Source organism: Nasonia vitripennis, assembly GCF_009193385.2.
Source record: "Nasonia vitripennis strain AsymCx chromosome 5 unlocalized genomic scaffold, Nvit_psr_1.1 chr5_random0006, whole genome shotgun sequence".
NCBI classification, from domain to species: Eukaryota; Metazoa; Arthropoda; class Insecta; order Hymenoptera; family Pteromalidae; genus Nasonia; species Nasonia vitripennis.
Window position 1 is genome coordinate 555,167 of NW_022279657.1, and position 9,613 is coordinate 564,779.

The 9,613-nt window shown below is 40.7% G+C and overlaps 1 long non-coding RNA gene across 1 annotated transcript; it reads left to right on the forward strand.

Annotated features, from left to right (window-relative positions):
- The first annotated feature begins 204 nt into the window (after positions 1 to 204).
- On the forward strand, positions 205 to 3,716 carry LOC116417931. Its single transcript, XR_004228123.1, has 2 exons — positions 205 to 2,685; positions 2,766 to 3,716. It is a non-coding gene; the product is annotated as an uncharacterized LOC116417931 (long non-coding RNA).
- Positions 3,717 to 9,613: the final 5,897 nt, after the last annotated feature.

Consider the following 9,613-nt stretch of genomic DNA (forward strand, 5'->3'; position numbering starts at 1 on the left):
AGAGGCTGCTCTGTGCTCACTGTGGCCGGGTGTAGTCGCAGTTAAATAATTCACAGGCCAATCTTCAGGCAGGCGTATCTCGTCCGATAAACACGCGCGATTTTCCGAGAATTCAAAGCTTATAAACTTTGCGAACGAAATGAATAAACAACGTGGCAATCGCTTGCGTAGTATTTTGGTTTTTCTAGACTTTGAATTACAGGGTGGTTCTACGACTGGCGGCCACTGGCTACACGGCAACCGTAAGCATTCAATATGACCGAGAGAGATGGACATCGAAGGTCTCTCAAAAAGTCAATGGAGTACAGAAAAAAAATCTACAGCACCGAATTGATAATACTTAACAGCTCGTGAAAAGCCTATAACAGGTGCTCTGTGGCTACACAAAGTTTAGTATAATGTTGCATATCAAGCGCTACGATGTACGGATGTGACATATTATACGAGTATACACAATATAGCATAATCATATAAGCAGTTAAACAATTTCATAATATGTAGTGCTACGATATTAAGATAAGCATAGAGCAAAAGTAAGTTGCATCCAAAGAGGCTTTTTTGGCACCAAAGCTCAAAGGTGCGGAAACTCGTGCCTTTTTCAGTGGCGCTAATCTATATTATTCCTACAATTCAGCAATGCACGTTTTCTTAATTGAATCCAATGAATCGTACACACGCAAAATGATTTGAGCAGATGAGTTTACAGACTGATTACCGAAGCGGATGCGAAGTTGGTGCACGTTCGGATTATTGGATCAGCGCGAGCTTAGTAGTAGCGACAAAAACGCATGCTCGTGATTACTCTCTTTCTCTCCCTGTCTCTTCCGCTATCTCGAGTGAATGCAATACATACGTTGCTTACGTTCCTTACTTTATTTCCATGAACAAAAGACGGTTATTATGATTTTTCTAACCAACAACGAACATCTCGTTATCAACAATAAACATCCGTTTACCTGTTTCGATCCTACGATGGCTGTTGAATTTTGGAGACTTGTGGTGGGTCAAGAGATGGAGGAGGTGGTGAGTTTTGTATAGATTATCGTAAGAGTTATATTTTTAACGCGTTTTTTGTATTTACTTAGGAGTCAAGCGAGTTCGAAGACGACGGCTACAATTCTGATGGGGAAGAAGTTGTTGGGGCCGCTGAAGAATTTGTGGAATATCCATGTCATGGAATTTCTGGATCAAGCATTTATATTAATGGGTTGTGTTTTATTTTGTCTATAGCCCCCGACATCTCCCGCTTATGTGAAAGTTTGTTGAACTCCACATAGTGTTTCTGTAAGTGATTTTTTCTTGTGTTATTTATTTGTTTCTATTTTTTGATTTCTTTTTAATCGTTTAAAATTTTTTTTATATAGCTGTCTTATAGCTTCGCTATCGTATAATATGTCCGGAATTCTACAATACCATGGATTCTGCTGCTCTGATTCGTATAGTAGGACAGGAGGTTTTTTCTTTCGATGAAATGTAAAATTAAGTTTAAAGATTTTCCTTTTTTCTTTCTAGGAGTGGATTGAAGCCTTTAACTCACGACTCCTATTCGATTAATGACATCGGAAAATTTTCTTTTTTAATTTTTAATCGTTTTGTTTTTTTTTTAAATGTTTTTGCTTGGGTTGTGCCTGAATCACTGCTGACGCCTATTAAGGAATTTGCTGGTAAATACTTCCCTTGGAAAAGGGATAGGGAGCCTCCTATTCAAACTTCTTCGGCAGCCCCACCAGCATCTATACGGACAAACAGACCGGTATCGTCGCCTACTTAGAGATTGACAACCGCAAGTGTACGATGACTTAGGGCTCGGTTTGTTTCCCTACTGTTAACAAAGCCGCTGAGTATCTGGCCACCACTGCGTCGAAACACTCCTTGTCGAGAAACTTTCCCATCGAGTAGGTCGAGAGCGTTATCGAGCCCAATCTCGACTACCCTGACTCGCCTACTAACTACAAATACGTGTTCATCGGTGCGGTTTCATAATTTTCTCGAGTTTTCGTGCAAATTACTCGCATTATCAATACCGCTGATTATACGTACGACCTGTAGTTAGCGCGCGCTTTGTAAAAGATTTAGCATACATCGAATTTAATTTGCTTTCATTATATACTGCAGAGATTTAATGAACGGTGAAAAATTTCGAACAATGTGCCATACTATGTGTCTATGAACTGCGCATTTGAATTTGCATACAAGACACTTCTTACTCCGATCTCTCGCTGACGCACTTTTTGCCGCCATTGTAATAACTCGTGCGCTGTCGATTCTTCCCAGAACTGCCAAGTGGTTATTCGTGAGCCGTACCGCGACGGTCGCAAAAACAGCTGGACGGGTCTGGGCTTTATGAGCGCGATCAAGGACTCGGTGCTGAACTTCACGGTAGACGGTGTGCGCCGATCCATGTGGTACGACATCGTTGTTCGCTACGAGCCCAAGTACTCCGGTACCTGGGACGATGCCGAGATCATTATCAAGCGCGATGGTCTACCCGCCAGCGAAGGACCTTGTAGTAAATGGCAACCCGAGGAAGATCGACTCTAGGTACAACTGCCTACCAACCAGAGAAGCTCCGTTGCTTCGTCGCCAGTTTGTCTGGAAGCTGGAAAGGTCTACACTGTCATATTACAACTAAGGAAGTTCGCTTGACAGCTTGATACACCCACTGCCTCGATCCTTATTGATTCGGTTAGTACTATTTCAGTTGTATACAAAAATGCTAAAGAAAGTAGAAAAAAAATTAATCTCTTATGCGTCTGGGATTACAGATCGTTCTGAGCCTAAGGCTGGAGAATATACCGTTATTCACCGTCGGCCCTGGCGAGATTCGCCTTCAGAAGTACGAGAGATTTCGGCGTCAACATCCCCTGCAGATCCTGTCTTTGTCCCGGAACCTTAAAGAGCGGCCACGCCTATGCAGACAGCTGCTCCTTCGACACCTTTAGCCACGATGTCATCTGCTAGTGCTACCAGGGCTACGCCGGTCTGTGGTGCGACACTTGCACTGATAATTTCTACGGCAATCCCGAAACTCCCGGCGGCAAGTGCCAGCCCTGCGAGTATAGCGACAACACCGATCTTAACCGACCAGGCAACTGCGACGCACAGACCGGCAAGTGCCTGCAGTGCCTTTGGAACACCGACGGTTCCAACTGCCAGGTCTGCAAAGCCGATTTCTACGGTGACGCTCTGCAGCAGAACTGCCAGTCCTGTCAGTGCAACATCCGCAGGCGAGTGACGAGACTGTGTCGTCCAAGCCCGCGGAAGCTCCGCATCAACCGCCGCCGGCTGTGGTGGTCAAGACCGAGCGCGCAGACGACCCCGACAAGAAGAGCCTCGAGGTGACGAAAGTCGTAAAGTTGCCTATCTCGTCCGCGATCGAGACCGAGCCTGACAACCAGGCAGCCGAGGCCAGCGAAATGGAGGTCAAACCCGACCCCGAAAGTCTCTACGCTGGCCTCGTCGACGATTCCAAAATCACCACCACCACTGTCCTGCCACTGCCATCGCTGCCACTTCCGAGGACAGCGCTGCTACGGCTGCTTTGGACTTTGAGAAAGAGGGCAAGGAGAAGCTGAGAGCCCGGCTGATGGAGGAGAAGCTGGTGGTGCCGGAGAAGAAGAAGACGAAGACGCCTACGAGCAGCTGTCTGTTTTTTTTAATTTTAAAACAATATTGTTTGTTGATAAGATGCGCGCCGAAAATCCTGTCTAACTGTTCTCTCGGCCACAAGCGCTGCGTCGTCAGATTATATATTTTACTTCGTTAGCATTTTTTAAATTATGCCATCTATTTGCAAAGACTGCGAAGTGTTATTTTTTCCGTTCGTACTTATCTCCGAAAATAAAGCTCTTTTAATGCTTTTTCTTATTTAATTTTTTTCTACTTGATGTAACATCGGTTCGAACGGCATTTGTGTTATCGGCGAGCTTTTGTAAAGGATGGAAGTAACGAAAAGCCGAGGCACTAAAATAACGTGATGGACATCAGCGACGACCCTTTGATAGCGAAGCTTCTGCTCCTGCTCATGCCCAGCTCCACCCTATGTCCAAGTTGCAGGAGCGGGTCTGCTGCAGCAAGATGATATCAAAACTTTTCTTCATAACGTTATCAGCTGTATCTGCTATTAGTTATTTTTATAATAAAATTTATTTAAAAAAAACATGCTTCGGCGTGCGGCTCCTCTAGCTTTGTCGAAAATAATTATATACAAGTAATGTTTACGAGTGCCGCAGCGCAAGTGTGTAAATTTGCCGTGTGTTTAGTAAGGGTTGCTGTTATTGGATTTTTCTTTCTAGCGTAAAAGGAACGTTCTATTTTTATGCGCAGCAATGTTCATTTCTATACTATTACGATATAAACAGTTAACTTTTGTTTATGTTATTTAGTTCGATTGTAAACGTCAAATCTGTCGCATCTTCCGTTATAGATTTTCAAGACAAATCAACTCGAAATTCAGGTAAATTAAACGAAATTGTTAAGTGAGAGTGTAGTGCAGTGTCATCATTTCAAAATATTGTTTGATCAACATAAAAATTTTCATCGTTTTCCTGGAAAAAGAACTGGAAAATTCAAGTCGTAGATTATGATGATGGTTCTTTGATTTCTTGCTGCTGCTGTTTCAGTTTCTTGTCAAAAACTTGTTCAAAAAATTTTCCAAAATCTTTTTGTGATTCAACACAATTCGAAAAGAATGGTTTCCCTAGATATCGGCGTCGAAATAATAAAATCAAAAACTACGTTTATAACAAGAGACTTTATGGAAAAACTGTAAAAGTTGATAATTCTATAGTCCGTATAATCCAATTTTGCTTAGAAAATGCTGCCTACTTGCTTAGAAAAATTGCCATATTAATGTTGAATACTGTGCATCCATTATAAGTATCAAATATTTACACAAAGGATACGATCGAGCTTATATTAAAATGAATAAAAATAATGAAAACAATAATATATGATCAAATCACAGAATACATGGACTGTAGATACGTAAGTCCAATGTAAGCTGCTTGGCGTATCGTAGGATTAGCTATTTGCGCTTGTTCTTATAGTGTAATTAAATTGGCTGTTCATTTAGAGAATCAACAAAAAGTAATTTTTGATGAAAATCATATCGATATTGATTCTCTTAATCATGAGACAACTTTAACAGCATGGTTTAAACTAAATAGAACAGATGATTATGCTAAAAAATTATTACATTTTGATATACCAGAGCATTACAGTTTCACGAAAAAAAAGTGGATTGAACGTAAAAATTATTCGAATACCTTAGGAAGATTGGTTTGTGTGATTCCTAACGAACGTGAGTTGTTTCATTTGAAATTAATATTACACAGAGTTAGAGGCGCAACATCATTCGATGATTAGAAAAAATTCGAAAATAAAACATATTCAACCTTTACTGAAACAGCGATAGCTATGGGATTAATAGAAAATGATAAAGAAATTTTCCACATATTTGATGAAGCATGTACACTTATGTTACCTAAGCAATTACGTTTATTTTTTGCTTAAGTTTTTACTTGTTAACAAATTACCATTGGCAAAAACTGTTTGGGAAAAATACAAAAATTTTTTTTTGTGTAGACTTTGTCGACAACGTAGAAAATCAAGCTTTACAACATATTCAAGAAATTTTAGATGGCGAAAACTATTAATGTTCAGATTTTGGACAACCAGAACCTGTATTGAACTTAAACAAAACGAACGAACCATTGGAATCTACTATAGATGATTAGAAAAAAACATTCACTGAATTATATACAAAACTCAATAATGATAAAAAATATATTTTTGATTATGTAACTCAATCTCCAGAAAATGGAAAAATGATATTCATTGATGGACCTGGTGGTACAGGAAAAACATTTGTATACAATACTTTAATTTATTATTATTTGAGTCAACGAAAACAAATTTTGTCAATGCCTTGGACTGGAATCTCTTCAATTTTATTACCCGGAGGAATGACAAGTCATAAGACTTTTAAAGTACCATTAGATTTACAAGACATAAATATAGCAAATTTAAAACATCCATCTGATAAAAAAATTAGAGAATACGAAATTATAATTTGCGACGAAGCTTCTATAATTCCTAAAAAAGCTTTGAAAATTGTTGACAATACCATACGTGATTGTTGTAAATTAGAAAACATTCCTTTTGCGGGTGAATTGGTAAATCTAGGCGGAGATTTTAGACAAACTTTTCCTGTTATAAAATATGGCACGAAATTTAATGTTATACAAGAATCTATTAAAAATTCAAATTTATGGATAAATTTTAAAGTATTAAGATTGAAAACAAATATAAGATCTGAAAATGATGATTTTTAATCATTTTTATTGAAAATTGGTGATGGAGAAATGGATGATTTCAAAATCCCCGATACATGGAAAAGTAATGACATTTATAAAAAAATGTATGGTTCTAATATATCAGTAAATGATTCATTGAATCCATTGAAACCCATAAAGGCAATATAGGCACAACAAGGTTGTAGTTAAAAAGTTCAAATGAGAAATAATATACACAAAATGCTAAATCATTTTCAACTCAAATTTTTCAAATAATTTTGCAGACTGCCTTAATGCATCCGTTTTCTGTAATTTTCTATTATAATTTTCAGCGAATGCATTCATTTTAATACTGCAGCTGTTTTAAAAAATTGCGTATTATTATCTTTCATTATCATCAGAGATTTCAAGCAATTCATTTTCTATTTTATATGAATTTGAATGTTTTTCTTCGCCTACATCTAATAACCATTGTTTAAAATTATTGTGATTGTCAGATGCTCAAAGATTTTTATTCAGTATCATACGTATCGACCATAACCTTCCGTTTAGCCCTTCTCACTTCAGCATTCATCCACTGCTCCAGCCTTATCTCTCCTCTCACGTTGGCCTCTCTCGTCCTTTTCCATATCTCTTCCATTTCTTCTACGCTTGCAAATATTATTATCTTCGTCTCATTGTTCTTTGTTTCTTCTATCTCCCACGTAGTACCTTTCAGGAAATTTTCCAGCCGTGCAGGTCCTTGCTGTCATCCCAGTTCACTTCTTTGTACGGTATGATTCCTCTCTCCCACACTTTGCTCCTCCCTTCTTCCCTTCTCTCCTCTTGCTTTTTCGTCCGCCTTTTTAACCCGTTCCCTTATCTCACCTATCGTTCTCTGCATTTTCTCCCTTTCTCTTCTTTTTTCCTTCAGCTTTTCCCTTATCACCTCCATGTCTCCTTTCAGGTCCAGGATTTTCCTGTTCGCTGCCTCTCTTTTTCCTCTTTCCAGCTTTGACTTTACCTTCCACTCTTTCACCTCCTCTTTGAGCTCTCTTAACTCTCTCCAATCTTCTTTCCATGCTTAACATTTTCACCTTTTTCCTCTCTGTACTTTCCTGTTCCCCTTATTTGTCTGGTCTTTTTTCTGTGATTGTGATCCCTAACTTCTCGACTCATATCTCTCCACGTGTGGTTCCGTTCTTCTCGTTTCCTATTCCGCTCTTACCACATTTCTCCATTTGTTACACCTGTTTCTTTTCTCTGTTCCCTAGTGCCTTTCCTAGTTCTACTCCTGATTGTTCTCCTGTTGACTTTTCACAAAACACCCTATTTTGAACTTGCGCACTCTTTTCAAATTCCGTTTCTTCTCTATCTGTTCTCTTCTGACCATTCTACCTCTGGATTACCTGTCTCTTCTTTTTTCATCCTTTTCCATAAAATTCCACTTAGCTTTCCTATTTGGTTTTTTCCTCCTCCACATATCTCTTCCCATTTCGCTCTTTCTATCCTCGTTTCCTCACTTTTCTATTACGTACTGTAGAGTTTCCTCCTCTTTACCGCACATTCTGCAAATCCTTTCCTCTTCTTTTCTCCAGTACTTATTTCCCCTGATCTCGCTGCATAGCCTAAATCTTACTATTATTCCAGCGTCCTTCTTTTGTGCCGGCCTCTTTTTGTCAGATACTCTGGAGTATCTCCCAGCTCTCTCATTATTCCGTTTATCTCCCTTGCGTATCTTGATTCCCTGATTTTTTCCCTCCACTCCTGCCACTGCATGTCCCTGTTTATCCTTTCTATTTCCTTTTCAACCCCTTCACCTTCCTCCATCGTTCTGATATATTCTCCGTTGAGATACCACATCTTTCCAGCTCTATCTTCCTCACATCTTTTCACCTTCTCTTCGGTGCCCCCAGCTCTCCCTCTTTCTCAAGCAGTCTCCAGCATTCCCCTAGTATCGAGTCTTCTTTTGACCTTCTTAGTTTCTCCTCATATCTTATCGCCCTTTTTCTTACCCTCGTCTCCAGCTTTGCCCTTTTCGTTTCCCAATGTATGATGTGCGCTGGTGTCGCCCTCTCCAGTTTCATTACACATTTAATGTACTTCAGCCTTCTCATTTCAGTCTTCTTTTTCCTACATTCCGCGTCCCACCACCTGCTGCGCTTTTACTTCGTCCTCTTCGTTTCTATCGCATTTCCTATCTTAATCCTTAGCTCTCTTTGAATTCTCACTATTTCTCACTATTCTCACTATTTTGAATTCTCATGCCTTCCACTTTCCTCCTCCCTTCTTTGTTTGCGATCTCATAGTCTATCACCGAGCAGCCCATTCCCCCTACATATGTGAGCTCCCCTTCCTTATTTCCCTCTATGTTGCTATTTAAAATTCTCAGCCCCATATCCTTCAATCTGTTTATTAGTTCTTCCCCTTCCTTATTTATTACCACATCTTTTAAGGCCCTGTCCTCTTCGTTTTTCTCCTCATCTAAACCTTCTCCTTCTCTTCCGGTTCTTGCATTTAGATCTTCGCACCAGAGAACTCCCCCCCCCCCCTTCCAGCTCTCTCTACCAGATCTTCTATCTTCTCATAGTTTTTCTCTCTTTCCTCTCTCATATACGTAGATCCTATCCACCATTTCTCCCCTTTTATCTGTATCTTACCTATGAACTCCCCTGTCTTTTTTTCCATCCATTCTACTTTGTCCATTTTATTCCCTAATTTGCCATTGCCATCCCCCCTTTGAGCCTCCCCCTACTTCCCCCTTTTTCGCTTCTCTTACCTGTGTCTCAAATCCTTTTAGCCTCTTTCTTACTTTCTCCTCCTCTCTCTTTTCCGTCCAGGTCTCCTGCAGGCAGATAATGTCAAATCCCTTGATGCAGCGTTCAAAGCCAACCGGCTCTTGATGGCTGGCTGGCTGGCCGATGGACTTGCTCGACTTCTAAGAGACGGCGGTCGTCTGTCCATCGTCCCCGTAGCCCAGGCTCAACCGTAGACGGCGAGGGCCTCGTTGCAGTTGGCAAGCAGGCTCTCCGGCATACTCTCGATCAGCGCCTTGATTCTCTGGAGGATCTTGTCGAGCCAGAGCTGGTGCAACCTAGCCCTGTCTCGGTCGACATCCTTCAAATTGGGAGAGCAGTTTGCTTCGCTCGAACTTGAAGCGCTCCCAGGCGGAGAGGCGGTCTGCGCAGTGCCTCTCCATGATGCGGGCGAAGCTCCCATTGTGCAGGTTGGTCTGGGCGTTGATCTACTCAGTGATCGAAAGGTCAAGGCCCTCCTCCAAGAGTACCACCAGGATGAGCTGCTGCTGATCGGTCAGCATGTTCTTGTGCACCTCGCAG